The sequence below is a fragment of the Lepidochelys kempii genome, chromosome 27, assembly GCF_965140285.1.
Source record: "Lepidochelys kempii isolate rLepKem1 chromosome 27, rLepKem1.hap1, whole genome shotgun sequence".
Classification (NCBI taxonomy): Eukaryota; Metazoa; Chordata; order Testudines; family Cheloniidae; genus Lepidochelys; species Lepidochelys kempii.
Genome location: NC_136406.1, coordinates 8,806,646 through 8,825,919, shown reverse-complemented (window position 1 = coordinate 8,825,919; position 19,274 = coordinate 8,806,646). Strand labels below are relative to the sequence as shown.

Genomic DNA, 19,274 nt, shown 5'->3' with positions numbered 1-19,274 from the left:
CAAATTCTGGTGTCAGAATATAAAGAAACATTCAGAAAACTGAAGCCATTTAGAAAGGTTAACAACTGTAATTATGCATTATGTAATTGCATTATGATGCAGTATCTTAAAGCAATAGTCACAATGCAAATATTTTGTCGCAACGATGTTTTTGAATTTTCTCCATTGCAATTAAAATGAAGTCTTCCATATTAAATCATGAATTTTATGCCCAGAGCATAATATATATCAGGCTGATTAAGATCTATACTCTCATATCTGGCATTGTGGCTGGAAAATATCAAAGCCCTATACTGCCAAATAGGAGGAGAGGCATGGAAAGGAGGAGTACCATGTCCACAGTATTACTCTCTGCCCTAATATGTATTTGGCTTCACAGCGTGAAAAAGGGTAGAAAACAGGGTAGAAGGGTATAACTGTCAATGGCATTGTATTCCTCCTCATTCCAAGCTTACAAGACTTCCCCAGGTAAAGTAATACAGATTTTGTCAACTGTCACTTCCCCTCCATATTATAAACCCTACCACTACTACCATAGTGATCCCCAATTTAGGACTCAAGAGGGCAATCAACTGGTTCTGCAATAGCTTTATGCAACCCTCTGGTCATCAAATTCTTCAAGTTCCAGAACACATGAAAAGGTATACACAAGCTACGTTGTCTATTAGACCTAGAAAGCCACTTGGCAAGACAAATTAGATCAAAGAAAAAGTACAGTAATTCGTTAGGGGACAAAACAGTTTTCATCCAGCAGTGGAAAACAAGAGATTAACAAAAGCAGTCACCAACAAGTGGGTGAACATGCTTAAAATTTAGGAATTCACTATAAAAAAAAAAAAAAAAAAACTAGTGTGCTCCAAGGAAAAAAGATCATTTGACCACAGCTTTCCGTAACTCCTAAGAAAGGAGCTAACAGTTTCTCAAAGCACAGTTGACTGTGTAACCTGTAGAATCACACAGTCCATAGAAATGTACAGCTGAAAGGGACCTCAAAGGGTCGTCTAATCCGTCCCCCCTGCAATGAAGCATGACCAAGTATACTTAACACCATCGTGACAGATGTGTATCTAACCTGTTCTTAAAAACTGCCGATGACAGGGATTCCATAACCACCCTTGGTAACCTGTTCCAGTACTTAGCTATCTTTATATCTTTTCCTAATATTTAACCTAATCTCCTTTGCTGCAGATTAAGAAAATTACTTCTCATTTTACCTTCAGTGGACATGGAGAACAACTGATCATCATCCTCTTCATAATAGCCCTTAACATTCATTATCTTACAGCTTCAATGATATAAAATATGCATAATTTGCCATCACATGAAAATTTACAGGAAAGATAGGATCTGTGTACAATGATGAACTAGGAACCATTTTAAATGGCAAGTTAAGCGAACATGAACTTGAGGTAGGAATTACTCAGTGAAATTCCATGGCCTGTGTAATGCAGGAAGTCAGACAAGATGATTGTTAAAAACAAAAAAGGATTTTGTGTCATGGCAATTAAGGTTGCATCAAAACACCCTCCCCTCCCTTCCAAAAACCCCTTAAACTTTAAAAAACACAAAACAAGAAGGAAAATTTCCTGTATTCCTTGTCATTTTCACATTGCCTATAAACGTAATCGATACACTCAAACACTCCATAAGGATTTCACTTACACCTCTAACAGATGTGAAAAAGTAATTTGCACCCCAACTTCAAACACACTCGAGCAAAACTTTAACAGTGATCTTAGCAATGTTAAGGAAGAATAACTTTCCAAATTCATAGACATTAAGAGAGTCAGATGTGCCGATCTGCTGATGCAACAGGGTCTGAAGTCACCATTAAGTTTTTGTAAGGGAAGGGATGGGAGAAGCCACAGGGCAAGCTGCGAGTGAGGAGATGGGGTGGGGAAGGGAAGCAGTCTGAAGAAACGAATCTGGAGAGCATATACTGTGGAGAGTTGTGGTCACAGAAGGGCTGAGCAGTGAGGGCAAGGGAATGTGTTGAGGAGCAGGAGCTCTGAGGAACTGGGTGCTTAGAGGGCTAATGGCAGTGGGAGGAACAGTGAGTCTGGGATAGGGGTTCCTTGGAACACAGCAAGACTGGGGGCAATGGAAGGGAGGGAAGATGAGTTGTCAGAAAGAAAAATGAAGTATAATACTACAGCAATTTAAAACATTAAATATAATCAGACATAAATCAATCCATCATCTTGAAAATGGTACACATAATTGCAGTTGAGCTAAAAGTAAGTTTTTATCAAACTTATGTCGAAGACTTACTTTAAAAGGGTATTCCTGGAAACTCAGTTTCATTAGTAATATATCTAGGAATATCAACTATCTGCATCATTTCTTCTCTGCTAGAGATATTTCAAAAAAGTGAAACTAGAAAAAAAAAATCTTGAAAGCAACAACTTTTAGATATTCTATTAACAATTTTGCAACTTTCGAATCAGACCATCTTCATCTACTCTTGTTCGGGTCACTTCTAGCACTCCCTCCATAGTCGTCATCTTCTCCCCCTAGTTTCTACTCCTAGGGAAAAAGAAAGGATAAAACTTACCCTCAAATTCACACCTACAAAGTCCCATAGAAACTCTGCTGTTAGTTGCTATCTGTTAAGCAAGTGCATAAGCATTTCCAGGATCAGGTCTTTAGTTTACAGCAGAAGTGAGAACGGGCATGGAGTCCTTAGAGCTTTTCATTCTAATTATGGTCGCAAAAGAGCAGAACACTAAATCTGACTATCTTAATGCACCTTGAGTGTCATACATATAAATTTTCTCAACGAGTCCTGGAGGAGCATCCAAGTGTGTATGCAGCAAAATCATACAACTGTTACAATTGTTCCCCTCTGTTCACAATAATCTTTACAGTAAATAATTAGTAGATGCTTATATTTCAACACAAGACCCCCATCTTCTTTCAAATGTTCATTATGAACAATATTTTAAAGTTAGCTATTCAAAAGCATTCATTCTCTAAACAAAACATTCATCATATATACAGAAATACTTTCTAGTCCCTGCTTGCTGTCAAATTCTTACAATACACCATCTATGTACTTTCAGTTCTACAGCTACATTCTCTTTTTAAATGTTACTAATGAGAAAACAAAACAGTGTTCTCAAGAAATTCAGGAAAGTAAAGGCTATTTTAATTAAACAAAATTATTGCCAATGCCAACCTAGGAAGTCAACATTTACTTTTTTTGTTGTTGTTAATTTTTTGTGTGTTTTTGAAGTAACTGAAAGAGATGGTCAGTCTGGTAATCTACTGATTGCATGTACACTGCCAAAGAAAGATCAAGCTTGGTACTTTGCACCTGGAGTCTCAAATTATACAAGATCAGACATCCTTACTGGGAAGGATCAAAAAAGATGAAAGTTCTCTCTGAAGGACACCAGCACTAAAAAATTGATAAAAGTTTTTAAAAGGGCACTGTCAATTTAATTAAATAATGAAACTTTTGTCTGAAATTCTGTTTACCTCCTTTTGTTACAAGTAACACCTAATATTCCTGTGACTGAAAAGTTGGAGAAACAAAACCAGTTCTCTGTGTTTTTTTTTCAGTTTGTTTGCTTTGTGCATTTAACAGCACTTTGGAGACGGTTCCATTTTATAGTTCCTTCACATAGAAACAGTGGAGGGAAAATATTATTTAAACTGTAAAAGATGATTACATAATGCAAAGATTGGTAACAGGCAGCAAGAGGCAGAAGTTCATACTTCCCACCTGTTATTTTTAACCTATTTAAATAAAAACAGAAAATGTGACTGCAACAAAAAAAAATAAAATTGGCAAGGGGGACTACAGGGCAGGTATAGTGCTGACATTATTTTTAACTCATTTTTAAAACTGTCCACATTTCAAGTAATGTCAAGCTCTATAATTGCCCTGGAGTTCCTCTTGCCCATTTGTGAATTTTTTAACATCCAATTTTCCATTTTTACTTTGAGTTTAAGTTGATAGTATAATTTTAATAATCCTTATTTAGGGACATATTGTGGCCCATCCTGCACAATGTACAAGTATACAGTGGATGTGGAGGAAGACGCTTCCAGGCTTCACAGGGCTACTATGTTCCTCCTCACATTCAGGTAGATAGGTGGGGAGTGAAGGATCCTTGGCTATGCCAATGCATTGGTAAGTGTACCCTGAACTGAGGTATAAACCTATTACAGCATATGCCCTTTCTGGAGTCATGGGAAACCATGAAGGAGACTGTAACTTGTAATAGTGAGCTGCCCCTTGCTTGGATTTAAATTATAGTGTCACAACTGAGCCCTTAATAAACAAACTTCTTGTTAACTAAGATAGAATCGTCTCTAGAATTTATGACAGTTATATATATTTAAATATCTTTCCAAATGTAAGTAGAAATAACCACTTTTGTTTTCCTTGAAATACTTCCTCAATTTCGATGTTGTAAATAAAGTAGCTGAGATTTGTATCAGAAAGCTATTGCTAAAGTTCATAAAATAGTCTAGAAACAATTCCAGCAGGCATCCTGGATAAGTGAAAACTGGCTTCATTTATGCTCCAGTCTTTCACTCACATTCACTTTAAAATGTCATTTATTTTACAGATTATTAACCATATGTCCTGGTGTTTCTAAAAATATTCAAGAGTTGAGAAAACTACTTACCTGGGTTATTGTTCTCTGAAATTGTATACTGTAACAGATCCTCATTGTTTGGCCTGTGATCCCACCATACAACTGATAAGAATTCCTACATCATTAGAGTTTTGGAGGCAGTTACTACCCACACATGGGCAGATGGTATATTCTACCTCCGCTAACTGCTGTCAGCATGGCATGTTCTTTTTCCTCCCAACCACAAGATACATCGCATTAACAAATGCAAACATTTATCCCCATCTCTGCAGAGGAGGTGGCTGGGCAAGTGTGACTCTATAAAAACTTAAACCTTCAAAGAACAAAAATTACAGCCATATAATTTTTCCTACTCTAAGGGCACCACTTCTAATAAATTCCCACTCCTGAAGACAAAAAAGCTCCAGAGATGCCGCAACGAAAGACAAAAGATTAGCTAAATGTTGTTACCAAGGAGAAACTGCTTACGCAGATTTCAACCACTCTCTAGTACTCCAACTGTGAGACTACATATCTCAGAGCTGGTCTACAGCACAAAGTTATGTCATCTTAACTACATTGCTCAGGGCTGAGAAAAATTTCACACCCTATGCAACGTAATTAAGCCAACCTAAACCCCACTGTGGACACTGCTAGGTTGACAGAAGAATTCTTCTAATATCTAACCCCTCTTGCAGAGGTGGATTAACTACAGCAATGGAGGAATACCTACTAAATGTCTACACTATAGCGCTGTGGCAGTAGCATTTTTAATGTAGACATACCCTTAGACTACTAACTATTTGAAGCTGGGTTTCTCAAACCAGATCGTGTTTTGAAAGCTAAGATGGTAGATTCTGACATCTTAATGAAACACTTACAATAGGAGGGGGCATGTCTGCCTCATTGAACAGGAGAAAAAAATAAAATAAATGTATACCCTATTAAATCAGAACTATGGAGAGAGGGCCTCCCAATTTTCTAATATCAATATTCCCCTCTAATCATAAGAATATTCTAAATGAAAGATATTAACAAAAATTAACAAAAAAGTAGACCTAATTTGATAAATTAGAAATATGAACATTAGACTATACTGCTCTTTGAAAAATGCACTACAAATTCTTAAGCAGAATTACACAGTTGTAAAAACATGCATAGCATAACTGCATGTGCCATACGATTCCGTACATTACACAACATCCTCTGACAAGAAGTTCCACAGGCAGACGAGGCATTGTGTGAAGTAGTACTTCTTTTTGTTCATTTTAAATGTGCTGCTTATTAATTTCAAGAGGTGACCCCGATTCTTGGGTTATGTGAAGGGGTAAATAACACATCCTTATTCACTTTCTCCACACCTGTCATGATTTTATAGACCTCTATCATATCCCCCTATCATACCCCCTTAGTCGTCTCTTTTCCAAGTTGAAGAGTCCCAGTCTTTTGAATCTCTCCTCATATGGCAGCTGTTCATTTTTCACAGAATCATAAGGTTAGAAGGAACCACAAGGGTCACCCAGTCTAACCCATGCCAAGATGCAGGATCTGTTGTGTCTAAACCATCGAAGATAGATAGCTATCCAGCCTCCTTTTGAAAACCTCCAATGAAGAAACTTCCACAACTACCTATGTTCCACTGTCCTACTGTTCTTACAGTTAGGAAGTTTTCCCTGAGATTTATTCTAAATCAGCTATGCTGTAGTTTGAACTCACTACTTCTTGTCCTGCCCCCTGTGGCAAAAGAGAACATCTTTTCTCCATCTTTTCTATGGCAGCCTTTCAAGTATCTGGAAACCGCTATCATATCCCACCTTACTTTCCTCTTTTCCAAACTAAACATTCCCATTTCCTTCAGCCTTTGCTCATATGGCTTGTATTCCATCCCTTTGATCATCTTTGTTCTTGCCTCTGGATCCTTTCCAGTTTTTCTACATCCTTTCTATACATTGGTAATCAAACTAGGACACAGTACTCCAGCTGAGGCCTAACTAGCGCCAAGTAGAGCAGTACTGTCACCTCCCATGACTTGCATGATATGCCTATGTTAATGCAACCTAAAACTGCATTTGCTTTTTTTTTTGCAACAGCATCGCATTGCTGACTCATATTAAGGTTGTGATCTACCACAACTCTCAGATCCTTCTCAGCAGTGCTCCTTCCAAGCCAGTTTTCCCCCATTCTGCACTGTACATTTGGTTTTTCTTCCCTAAGTGTGGCACCTTACTGTTGTCTTTGCTGAATTTCATTTAGTTGTCTGTAGCCCAGTTCTATAATTTATCAAGATCCCTCTGAATTTTAGCTCTACCCTCCAAAGTATTGGCAACACCTCCCCTCTCTCCCCCCAGCTTTGTGTCATCTGCAAACTTGATAAGCATGCTCTCTATATCTACATCCAGGTCATTTAATCAATTCCTGGAGGTGAATGCCTGGCTGAGACGATGGTATTGCCAGGAGGGCTTCAGCTTCATTGACCACAGGATGCTGTTCCAGGAAGGACTGCTAAGCAGAGATGGCGTCCACCTATCAAGGAAGGGAAAGAGCATATTTGGACAAAGACTGGCTAACCTAGTGAGGAGGGCTTTAAACTAGGTTCATAGGGGGGAGGTGACCAAACTTGGACAAGTTACATGTTTTCAAGTCACCAGGGCCTGATGAAATGCATCCTAGAATACTCAAGGAGCTGACTGAGCCATTAGCAACTATCTTTGAGAAATCATGGAAGACGGGAGAGATTCGAGAAGACTGGAAGGGGGCAAATATAGTGTCCATATATAAAAAGGGAAATAAAGACAACCCAGGGAATTACAGACCAGTCAGCTTAACTTCTGTACCTGGAAAGATAATGGCACAAATAATTAAGCAGTCAATTTTCAAACATATAGAAGATAATAAGGTGATAAGTAACAGTCAGCATGGATTTGTAAAAAACAAATCTTGTCAAATGAAGCAGATAGCTTTCTTTGACACAGTAACAAGACTGTGGATGGGGGGAAGTGGTAGATGTGGTATATCTTGACTTTAGTAACGCTTTTGATACTGTCTCACATGACGTTCACATAAACAAACTAGGGAAATTCAACCTAGATGGAGCTACTATAAGGTGGATGCAAAACTGGTTGGAAAACCGTTCCCAGAGTAGTTATCGGTGGTTCACAGTCATGGTGGAAGGGCATAACGAGTGGGTCCCGCAGGGATCAGTTCTGGGTCCGGTTCTGTTCAATATCTTCATCAATGATTTAGATAACAGCACACTTATAAAGTTTGCAGACGAAACCAAGCTGGAAGGGGTTGCAAGTGCTTTGGAGCATAGGATTAAAATTCAAAATGATCTGGATAAACTGGAGAAATGGTCTGAAGTAAATAGGATGAAATTCAATAAGGGCAAATGCAAAGTACTCCACTTAGGAAGGATTAATCAGCTGCACACATACAAAATGGGAAATGACTGCCTAGGAAGGAGTACTGCAAAAAGGGATCTGGGGGTCATAATGGACCACGAGCAAAATATGAGTCAATAGTATAATGCTGTTGCAAAAAAAGCTAATATTCTGGGATGTATTAGCAGGAGTGTTGTAAGCAAGCACAAGAAGTAATTCTTCTGCTCTACTCTGCACTGATTAGGCCTCAACTGGAGTACTGTATCCAGTTCTGAGTGCCACATTTCAGGAAGGATGTGGACAAATTGGAGAGAGTCCAGAAAAGAGCAACAAAAATGATTAAAGATCTAGAAAACATGATCTATGAGGGAAGACTGAAAAAATTTGAGTTTGTTTAGTCTGTAAACAAGAAGACTGAGAGGGGACATGATAACAGTTTTCAAGTATGTAAAAGGTTGTTACAAGGAGGAGGAAGAAAATTTGTTTTTCTTAACCTCTGAGGATAGGACAAGAAGCAATGGGTTTAAATTGCAGCAAGGGAGGTTTAGGTTGGACATTAGGAAAAACCAGGGTGGTTAAGCACTGGAATAAATTGCCTACAGAGGTTGTTGAATCTCCATCACTGGAGACTTTTAAGAGCAGATTAAACAAACACCTGTCAGGAATAGTCTAGATAATTAGTCCTGACAAAAGTGCAGGGGAGTGGGCTAGATGACCTCTCAAGGTCCCTTCCAGTTCTATGATTCTATGTTAAACACCACCACACTGAGAACAGATCCTTGTGGAACCCCTTGAGAACTCCCTCTAACAATTAATGGAATGATGTTGGATTGCTCTTTGTTTGCAGTTGTTTAACCAACTGTGTATTCACTTAATGGTAGTTCTGTCGAGCCCACATTTCTCTAGAATGTCATGTGGGACTGTGTCAAAAGCATTGGTGAAGTTCAGACATATTATGTCCACCGCATTCCCCCATCCACCAGATCAGTTACCCTGTCAAAGAAGGAAATCAAGCTGGTTTGGCATGATGATGATTCTATGACTCTGGTTGCAGAGAAGGTTTTGCTGCAGGAGCAATTGCAGCATGTCCTGAGGCTGTACTCAGAGGAGCTTTTGGATGCCACCCCTGAGGAATGGCTCACTGTGGAAATAGCAGCAGAAACAGAAAAGGCTGAAGCTGCCCCAGAGTCTGGTAAGTTTCTGGCTCCAATTTAATGTTTATTAATATAGGAGTGGAAAGGACTTCTATTCTATGAACCAGTGCAAAAGTTATTACAAGCCCTGGGTAGTAGCATGTATCCACCAATGGCAGATGTATACCAACACCTTTGTGTCCCTGCATCCACCCCCCATGTGGACTTGAAAATAGAGACTGGGAAATGCAAACAGTAAAAAAAGAATTTAAAAGTGAATGTTTCCTGGAAAGGTACACATTTTTGCTCAGGCATTCTTGTTTGTTAAAAATAAGAACGTTATAATGCCAGCCCTGTAACTACAACACTCTGAAATCACTCAATAGTGTAAAAAGCTGCCTGAAAACATTGAACTGGCAGCCCAAGCTCAAGTTGTTCCACAATTTGAAGGTGGGGGGGGACGGACCAGCTGTGATTTTTAACTTACCATTGTCTCTGCGCTTCTTTCACTGCGATTAACCCGGCTGTGTACAAGCAGTTTCTGCGGTCTGAAGCATCCCTCTCACAATATACCGAAGTTCAGTTTTTAAAAACAACGTTTTTTGTCCTTGAAATTCCACAAGGATTTTTTCTGTGATCCTGCACTGAGCTATTGGAGAAAACAACTCCTTTTGTCTTGGCTTGTCTTATTCCAGGTCCCTAAACCTCTCCAGGCTGCAGTATCTATGCAGCTCACCCACACTGCAGCAGAAGCCTGGGCCTCTCTTCTTCTGTGGATAAATATGGCAGATTCTTTTGACCAACCATTCACCGGAATGCTTTGAGTAAGCTATATACCTCAACATAAAAACTTCACAGCAATGCTGAAGTTGCAGAAGCGCTACAACAGAAACTCACTAATTTTCACTAATGACTGAGGACCATACTGCCCCCTTTCACAGAAATCTGGGAGGAAGAAATACTCCATTAAGTTCACTTCATAGAGTTTTCATAAATTTGTCTTCCATTGGGGGGGGGCGGAGAGAACACAGATTTAGGATGTCACTACTATTCCTCCTTTCAGCCCTACAGAACTTGAAGATGAAGTAGGAAGGAAGTTTGCCTCCACCCTTCCACTCGCTTGGAGGACAATTCAAAGAGAAGATACACATTATTTGCTCTTACAGTTATAAACTGGCATCAACAGAAAGAGCTAATGTAGTAGCTCTAATATGGCACAACATAGTGTAATCAAAAATCCTAATCAAATGGTTCTTTGATAGTTGATGTGAAATTAGTTTACAAGAATGGGACTACTTGTGGTGCAAAATAAAGATTATTCACATAAACCAGAGCTTCCAGGATTGGACCCTAGTTTCGGATTTATGCCATTTTATCTAATTATTCCTTATTAAATATGAACAGAATAGCAGTGTGTAACAAATTACTCCCAATCTTAGAAATTATGAATAAAGGATTGTACTATAAAACACCCTTTCAATTCAACATTGACTGTCAATTTTAACTTCAGCCCTGACACCACAATACCACTAGTCTACTCTAAACCACAGTTTTTCAGCCAAAAATGTGTCCTTCCCATAAACAGTGAATAAGTGACAACTACTGGATAGTAATAACTGGAACGTCAACAAGCATGATTCATCTTATATTTTTTCATTACTTTTATCAATTTGAGAACATATACTACTCTATTACATAATTCCCCAGCCATTAGCTCACACAATATCATTCCTATTCAGAACTAAGGTCCCAAGATGTATGCATGTACATAACTATATGCACATGAGCAGTCCCACTGAACTCAACAGGATTACTCATGTGCATAAAAGTTAAGTAGGGGCGTACATCTAGGCAAGATCAGGACCTACAGGTCACTGCTTGTGGTTGCTATTCATTTGGTAAAACGATGCTTCTGAATTTTCAGAGCCTTGCCAACAAGTAGCAGGGAAAAAGAGGGAGGAGGGGAGACACTGTCAAATATTTAAGGGCCAAAATATAGCCTCTCTCTTCAAGAGCCAAAATATCCTTTTTAATATCAAATGTCTTACTGTGGTGGTGGATTTTAAACAAAGGCTTGCTTTATGTAGAACATACACAAAACCAGTACATTCTGCTGAATCTATAGTAGTCGACTATATTCCTAGGAGTGGAATATTCATTCCACTGAAATTATGCACTCTCTCAAATGTGGCACAAAAACCAAGTGGCTTCTAAGTTAGAGGTATTTATTTTATTTTTATACCATTATTGAGGAGAGTGCAAGACTATAAAGTCTGTTTTCTTAAAGATTTATAAATTAAAATTTGATTTTAAAAATGCACTATACTCAGTGTTTGTTTGTCTACCAGCATAAAAAGAAACATGTTTATTTCAAGCTGCATTAGAAACATGCAATAATAAATGCTGGCCAAATAGAAAGCCAAAGTAGCTAGTGAAGTATTTTAAACTATAAGTCTTCTAAAAAGGTATTGCAAACAAGAGGTTTTAAAAATTAAAGATTTCTTTATTTTAAAAAAAAACAACTTCATAGTATCGCTTGAACACACAGAAATTTGTCACAAGACCCAGTAAAACCAGCATTGTTCTTCCATTAGAATTATATGTCTAATATAGCTCTAGAAGAGCAAATTGGATTCTCCTCTGGCTTATAAGCCAATTACGCCTGGGTGAATTCTGTACTACAGCACATGCGCAGAGTTCATGTCCCACACAGAAAAAAAATTTTCTCCGCAGAAAATACATTCATCCAGAAAAGTGCTGCAGTTATGTCTTTCACCCACCAGCAGCTGCTGTGGCACCAGAACAGAGAGCAGCCATTCCTGGTTGGAAGCAGCCCCAGCTGTGGATATGGAAGAGAAGAGGCTGCGTTCCTCACAGCACTCTGCCCAGGAGGCCAGGGGATGTGGCATGGCATATAGATGGACGGACAATGTAGGGCACATGAGGCTGCTGAGGGTCATAGACTGTGGTTCAAAAGAGCTAGTGTGGAGGGGACAGTCTGGGGCAGGAGCTGAATGGGATTGAGGGTGCAGGGACACAAGGGAATAGGGGCAGATGTGCCTGACTGAATGTGAGAGTCTAGCGGTCAGTCAAAAAAAAAAAACTGTTCCATACTTCTCCAACCCACATGCAATAACTCTCCAAGTTCACACCCATGCTCCTTCACCACAATTACTTCCCTTTTCCTCAGCTCCTCCATTATGCCTGATTCCCCCAAGCCTTTGAACTGCTTCTGAGGAGTGCAGGAAATACATTTCTGTATTGTAGTTTAAATTAATTATTACTCAAAGTTCTGCAGTAATATGACTAGTAAGGAATCTATTTGTCAAAAAACATTTCCTAATTTTTTTGTCGTCCATATTGTTACAGACATACTTGCTGACAGGTATTTTGAAATACATTACCAAAATAATTGAATCTTGCATGAGTATCTTGTATTATTTTGACAAATAAAATATGCAGAATTTTAAAATATTGTGCGCAAAATTTTTAATTTTTTGGTGGAGAAGACCCCCCAGGAGTAATCAACAAAATTGAGACATCTGATCCTGAAATCAGATCATTGTGTAAGAATGCACACACATGGAGTCCCACTGTATTCAATGGGGTTCTGCATGGGCACCTGAGTCCTCTCATTTCTCCCTCTTCCTTCATATGAATCCAATGTAGATTTCATATTTAAAGTGGTTGATTTTGGGGGGGGGTTTTTAACCAAAATTTTATTTTATTTTAAAACAAATTTTATTAAAAGATCACAAAAGGAAAAAGACTAGGACAGCTCCATATGATGTGATTATTTTATAAACTTTTTAAACAAGCTCTAACAAGTTCATAATATGCTACAGCTTCACAACCTATTTTATAAGGCCCCAATCCTGCAAACATTTACATAAGTAGTTAATTTTACATATTGACTTCCGTGAGTCTACACACATATCTGAAGCATTTCCGTGTTTGCAAGATGAAAGCCTAATCATTTGCAAAAGACAGAACCTAGCTCTGTGGGCTCAATCTTGCTCCCACTGACTTCAGTGATTGAACACCTGGCCTGGCATGACTATGTTGCTCTTAGGCCTTTAAATAGCACTTTTAAAGAAGTTTTTATACATTCCTTTTTTTCAAATAAAAACAAACATCAAAAGATGGGACACAATCTCGGGAAAAATGATAAATTTTATCATAATGGTTATAAACCATAGTATCAGTAACACTGTGGAGTTTGAGTATTCTGGATACCACACTGAGCATAAGCAATACACACTGTTATGGAAAGGCAGTTACCGCACACATTAAGGTGATACTTAAGGACACATTTTCAAAGCTTTAGGAATGGATTGTTAGTCTCTAAGGTGCCACAAGTACTCCTTTTCTTTTTGGGAATGGATTTAGCCACGCAGCTCTCTTTGATGCTAATAAAAGTCACACAGTTAACTCCTCCTGTATTACTCTGAAAATCTAAACCCAAAACCTGTTTTGCAAAAGAAAAAACAACACTTACACCCTTTGAGGAATTTAAAAGCAACTTTTTTCATTTTCAGACCCCTAAAAAATTTCAAATGCACATGCAGACCCCTTTGGAAATCTTATGCATAGTCTGCGGACCCCCAGGGGTCCACGAACCACAGGTGGAAAACTACTGCTTTTAAACACACAAGTAGTCGCGTTGACTTCAATGGACGTATTTGCACACACAACGTTAAATATGTTTGTAAGTTTTTGCAGAATAGAGACCTTACTTTAGAAAAACTTCATTGACTATAGTGGACATATTGATGGACCTTTAGCCACAGTAATGTGTATGGCTCATTATTCAAAAGCTATACACACTTATTTCCTAGTAATCTGAAACTTTAAAAGGCTCTAATTGGGTGTATTTAATACTCATTTACAGAAATATGAGATCCATTGTAACCTGGTTCACAGTACATCAATCACTTAAAAAGACAATGTCATGAGTTCTAGTGGTAGCAAATGCAAAATATGGAAGGCAAAGAGGCAGATAGGAATGGCTATAGAGGGAAAGCCAAGCAGTCACTAAAGGTATTGAGTTTATTTTCTAAGCACTGTATTAACTCAACTTCACTATCATATATAGAACATTGTACAGGAAAGTAGTAATAATAAATCTAAATTTTTACATGCAAAATTCTAACCTTCCTTGCACCCTGAAGAGCAGGCTACAGCACTCCTCTGAGCGCTACGTGGAGTGTGGATGACAAGTTTTGGGAGTGTGTATAGCTTCTTGTGTATATGTTGCCTTTGGTGTCTGGTAGTAAGGGAAGCAAACGCAGTATTATTTACTGAGGCTCTTTTAGGAGCAGCAATAAAGAGTAGAGTACTGCATAGTGTGCTTGTCACCAGCCCCCAAGACACCCTATCTACAGCAAATAAGATAGCTCAAGGACCCTTTACTCAGGCATTACCACTCCACTCTTTCCAGAAACTCTCATTCACAAGCCCACAACAGCCAATATAAAACAGCTTTATAATTGACTTGCCTATAAATCTTACATTTCATTTTATATACACACACACACAGTGGTATGGTGTCTTTTGTCACTCTAGTAAGAAATTCTAGTGTGAATATAACTGGCAATTCTCTTAAAAACAGATGTTTTTAAGTGCAAAATGCACTCACTTTATTCGCTTGTCTTTACATTTTCACTTCAGGAGATTTTTTTTTTTTGAAGGTTTATGGTTTTCCTTTCATTTTTCATCCGAACGCTAGTGCTTCAGATCCATCGTTCCAGGCTCCACTTGGGAAATGCTGCAAGCAGGATTCCATGGACATCTTTCCATGTTGTTGTTCTCCCCCTCACTCAATTTCATCCTTGCTACAATACACTGAACAGACACATATCTATGTTCCACTTCCCAAAGAGTATTAACTAACCATTTCAGCTCCTATTACTGAACTCCACCAGATCAAAAATATTTGATCAGCATATTTTGTTTCATTTTCCTTATACTAGTTATTTTTATCTGTGTAAAAAGACACAAACATACAGTTCCCTCACAGCTGGATTACCATATTACATTTCTTCCTGAACTTCCACTCAGAAATGGGTGTTAGACCCTCTTTTTCCCTGGTAAAACAAACATGTAATAGAAACTCTCTCATATCTCATTTCTTTTTACATTTTAGCCTCCAACAATCAACCCAAGAACATCAGTAATAAAAAAAAATTCTGCTGTATTTCTCAATTTGCTCCATACTTTTTATCTTTATTCACACTGTCGGAAGGGTAGGAAAGGAAGATATTTAACCTTTGTTTTCCTTGCATAGCACACAAGTAACAGCTTTTTTGTGTATGTTGTTTTAATGTGAATTCTCTCTGCAGCAGCAAAGTCTCTGGAAATAAAATACACCATCTTCTGACAGCCACTTTTTTTCCCTTTGTCTTTATTTTTCCTCCTTGCTTAAGGGGAGGTTTCTCTCATTGTATCATTATGGTTAAACCTATCAGCCTTTAAAATAAATGTATATCATTAAAGACCAACCTTATACCCATTCAATGTTGTTTTAAGGACATTTAGTTGATATTTTAATTGAAAAAAAATGTTCTTATTGATACCATTTTAGTAAATTAATCTTATTAGCCTAACACTTACTACACTACTTAAATATATAAATAACCACGAATTATTAATGTAAGCTTCAAATTATTGATTACAAATTGATATCACTGATCCAGTAGCCATCTATTTGTCAGAACTGGTACTACTGGTCCTCATAACATATTGAGCCAGTCTCCATACAAGAGGTGCAGTATCTGTGGAATTGACAGTCCCTCTTTATTTTGGTAGAAGGGATCCAGCCCCCATGTGATCAATTCCCTGTCAGTACCACACTATAGAGGTATTTTTGAACCAGTCCCTATTAATACAAATCTGTGTGCGTGTACCATTTACCACCCCCATGGGCTCCCTGATGGATCTGGTCGCCAGTAGCGTCACTCCCATAGGTGCGAACAATGCGGTCCTTGTCAATACCATTTCAACCCAGTTATCAACGCACCCCCAGCGTGACTGACCCAGGCTCAGTCATATCAGCCCGTGCCTTTGCCATTGCCCCGCTCTCTGCGCTGCTAAGCCGGTCCCCCTCAAAAACGCCGGGAGCACCGCCAACCTCCTCCCCCACCCATGTGCTGCACAGTCTCCCCCCCCGCCCAGCCGGTGGGGGGGGAGGGGGTGATTGACGCGATTTCCAGTCACACATCAATAACAATGTCGCCACACAGAGCCCGATATGTCACAGAGTATCGCGACACACACCCACCCCAATGGCTACGCCGCCAAGTCCCCGCACCCCTCCCGCCTCCGACGATGCCCACGCACCTCTTTCCCCCCCCCCCACTCCCATCGACACACACCGCCTAACCCCCCCCCCACACACACACACACACAGACCCCCCTCCTCCCCGCCTGGCCCCGGCGCCTCCCCCTCAGGATTCGCTGCCCTTACCTGGGGCGGCGGAGCGCGGGCTCCGACGTGAGGCTGCTCTCCGAGTCCGGGCACCTCCCTCTCACCACATCCCCTACGGCCCCCGGGAGCCTTCCCTGCTGGGGCGGCGGGCCGGGGACAGGGTGGCTGTTCTTACCCCTCACCGGCTCTCGCGCTCCACCGCAGCGGTTACCTCAGCCCCCCCTCCCCAATTATAAAACACCCCAAGGCTCACCCTCCCTCCTCCGGATCCCCTCCCCGCAGAGCGCGAGGGGGCGGGCGAGCGCGCGCGCGCGCGCGGTGTCCCAAAGGAGGGAGCAGCAGCCCCTTTGCGCCTCGCGACTCTGGCCTCGCGCCCGCCCGGCGCGCGTCCGCGCAGCCAACTCGCCCCCGAGTCGCGCGCGAGAGAGCGAGCGCCGGCTCCCTTCTGGGCTCGCGCGCTCGGCTTGGGGAGGGGTCGGGGGGAGTGAGGAAGGAAGCTCAAGCTACGCCTCCCTCCCTCTCTCTCTCTCTCTCGCCCTTGCGCGAGCAAGGGCGCACGCGCTCTCCCAACCCCTGTGTGTGTGTGTAATGCACGGGAGGTGAGCCGCGCGCGGACCAGGAGGGGTCTGGTTAATTATTCACGAGGGGCGTTACTATGCAAATCGGCGCTCCTCCCTGGCCCCGGCACCCTGCATAGCGTGCAGGAGGGACCAGTAATTCTTCAGGAAGGGCGGAGTTATGCAAAACAGGTTGCCCTTCACCTCCCTTCCATGCGTTGCTTTTGCACCTGGTTTCCATCTCTGTTCTGTATTCATAACTAGAGGGAAGGAGTTAATTTTTAATTAATTATATATTAAGTACCGCTATGATTATTGCATGTATTAGACCAAGGTCTCTATCTATGAGTGAGTTGGGGGCTGGGCTGAAGAAGCACAGAAGGCATAAGCAGGGAGCGTGCAATATTAAGCAAGAGGGGAGCTCGCAGCCTGCTCTGTGCACGCCTCTCATCTGAAGTGGGTGTAGCGTTGCACGATGTTCATGTCAAGTCAGCAGGATAACTTTTCCAGCAAGGAGGGGGTAGGTCTTTGAAGACAGGTCCACTTTCGGGATTTTCTTTTACGAAGAATTTGGGATTCTAGAATACTCTATCATGAAACCCACCTTTTTCCTCTGTGTTACTATAGTGCATTCTTACTCCTTTCTCTCTGCAAAGGATTTATCTGTGCAAATGTGTGCGTGCAATGCATTACGCACAAAATACATACTTTCTGCAAGGTGCTTGGTTGTGCAGGGTTTGTTTTGTGGAATGCATTTGGGATGTATCTGGTGCATTTTTCCTACAATGCATTGGTCAGAGCTGCAACTGATACTGTCAAAAATTAGCAGCTACTGAACCAACAAAAGAAAAGGATATGCCTCAGGGGAAAGATTCTGGCTCCAGCAGAGGAGAGGGATTTTATAGAAGCAGGACCTGCACACAGTTTTTGGGTGAATTCTGTTTTAGGGGATAGAGCTTCAACAGCTTATATGTCCTTCAGCTCCTCCAAGAGGACAGAATGGGTTAAAGCTTTTTTCGTTTTAAACCCTGATTTTTGGAAAGAACGAGGGATGAATGGAGGAATTTTTCAGTGATGGCACTATTAGGCAGTGGAAATACAATAATTTCAACAGCTAAAAAATTATGTACAGCCAGAGGTGAAAGTAAGCCGGTACGGCGTACCAGCAAGAGCCGGTGCGCCATAGTGGAACCAGCTTTCCCAGACGGCAATTTAAAGGCCTAGGGTAGCGGCGGCAGCGGGGCTCTGAAGGGGATTTAAAGGGCTGGGGCAATAGTGGCTGCCTGAGCCCTTTAAATGCCCGCTGGAGCTTTGCTGCCCTTAGCCCTGGGGTAGAGGTGGCAGGGCTCTGGCAGGGATTTAAAGGGCCGCAGGGCTCCAGCCACCGCTACCGCCCCGAGCCTTTAAATTCCCTCTGGAGCCCTGCTGCCAAAGCCCTAGGGTAGCAGTAGCGGCAGGGCTCTGGAAGCAATTTAAAGGGCCAGGGCAGTAGCAGTGGCTGGAGCCCCGGGGCCCTTTAACTCCCCGGCTGAGCCCTGCTGCCCAAGCCCTGGGGTAGTGGCGGTTTGGCTCCGTTGGGGATTTAAAGGGCTTGGGGCTCCAGCAGCCGCTACCACAGCAGAGCCCCAAGCCCTTTAAAGCTCTGCCAGAACCCCGGGGTATCAGTGGCAGCCAGGAGTCCCCAGGGCTCCTCAGTGATTTAAAGGGCCTAGGGATTTAACGCCCTGCCCCTGCCAGTTGAGGCCACGCCCCCTGCTCAGGACTCTGGCATACCAGTAAGTCCTTTAACTTACTTTCACCCCTGTGTACAGCTAGCTCACTGTAAGTAGAGCCTTCCTTCTACCATATATAGGATGCTACTGGTTTATGTAAGACAACTATCCTACTGTGAAAACATCACATTTTATTTGGTGCCTGTTATTGTGTAAAGTCTTTAATAAAAATAACTTACATTCTTTAAAATATAACAGGGACGCTCACTGGTCATATCTGTCCCTACATTTAGGTTTTGTAAAACAAGCTATAGCAAACCTAATACAAACATTATCACATTATTTTCAAGGTCCAATTAAAACATTTAGCAAAATATTGCAATCAAAATGCTGCAAAGCATAGGCTATATGATGAAATCTGAAGAGTTAATTTGCATTATTTTATTGGCCAAGCTGAGTGAAATGCAAATACTAAAG

At 40.9% G+C, this 19,274-nt stretch overlaps 1 protein-coding gene across 9 annotated transcripts in view; it reads right to left on the bottom strand.

Moving 5' to 3' along the window:
* The window catches only part of TANC2 (tetratricopeptide repeat, ankyrin repeat and coiled-coil containing 2), a 713,129-nt gene extending 696,164 nt beyond the window's left edge, over positions 1-16,965 (bottom strand). For all 9 annotated transcript variants that reach the window (XM_073325985.2, XM_073325984.2, XM_078850726.1 and 6 more), the window contains exon 1: positions 16,568-16,965. The gene's annotated coding sequence lies outside the window, so the exon portion shown is untranslated. The remainder of the gene's footprint in view (positions 1-16,567) is intronic.
* Positions 16,966-19,274: the final 2,309 nt, after the last annotated feature.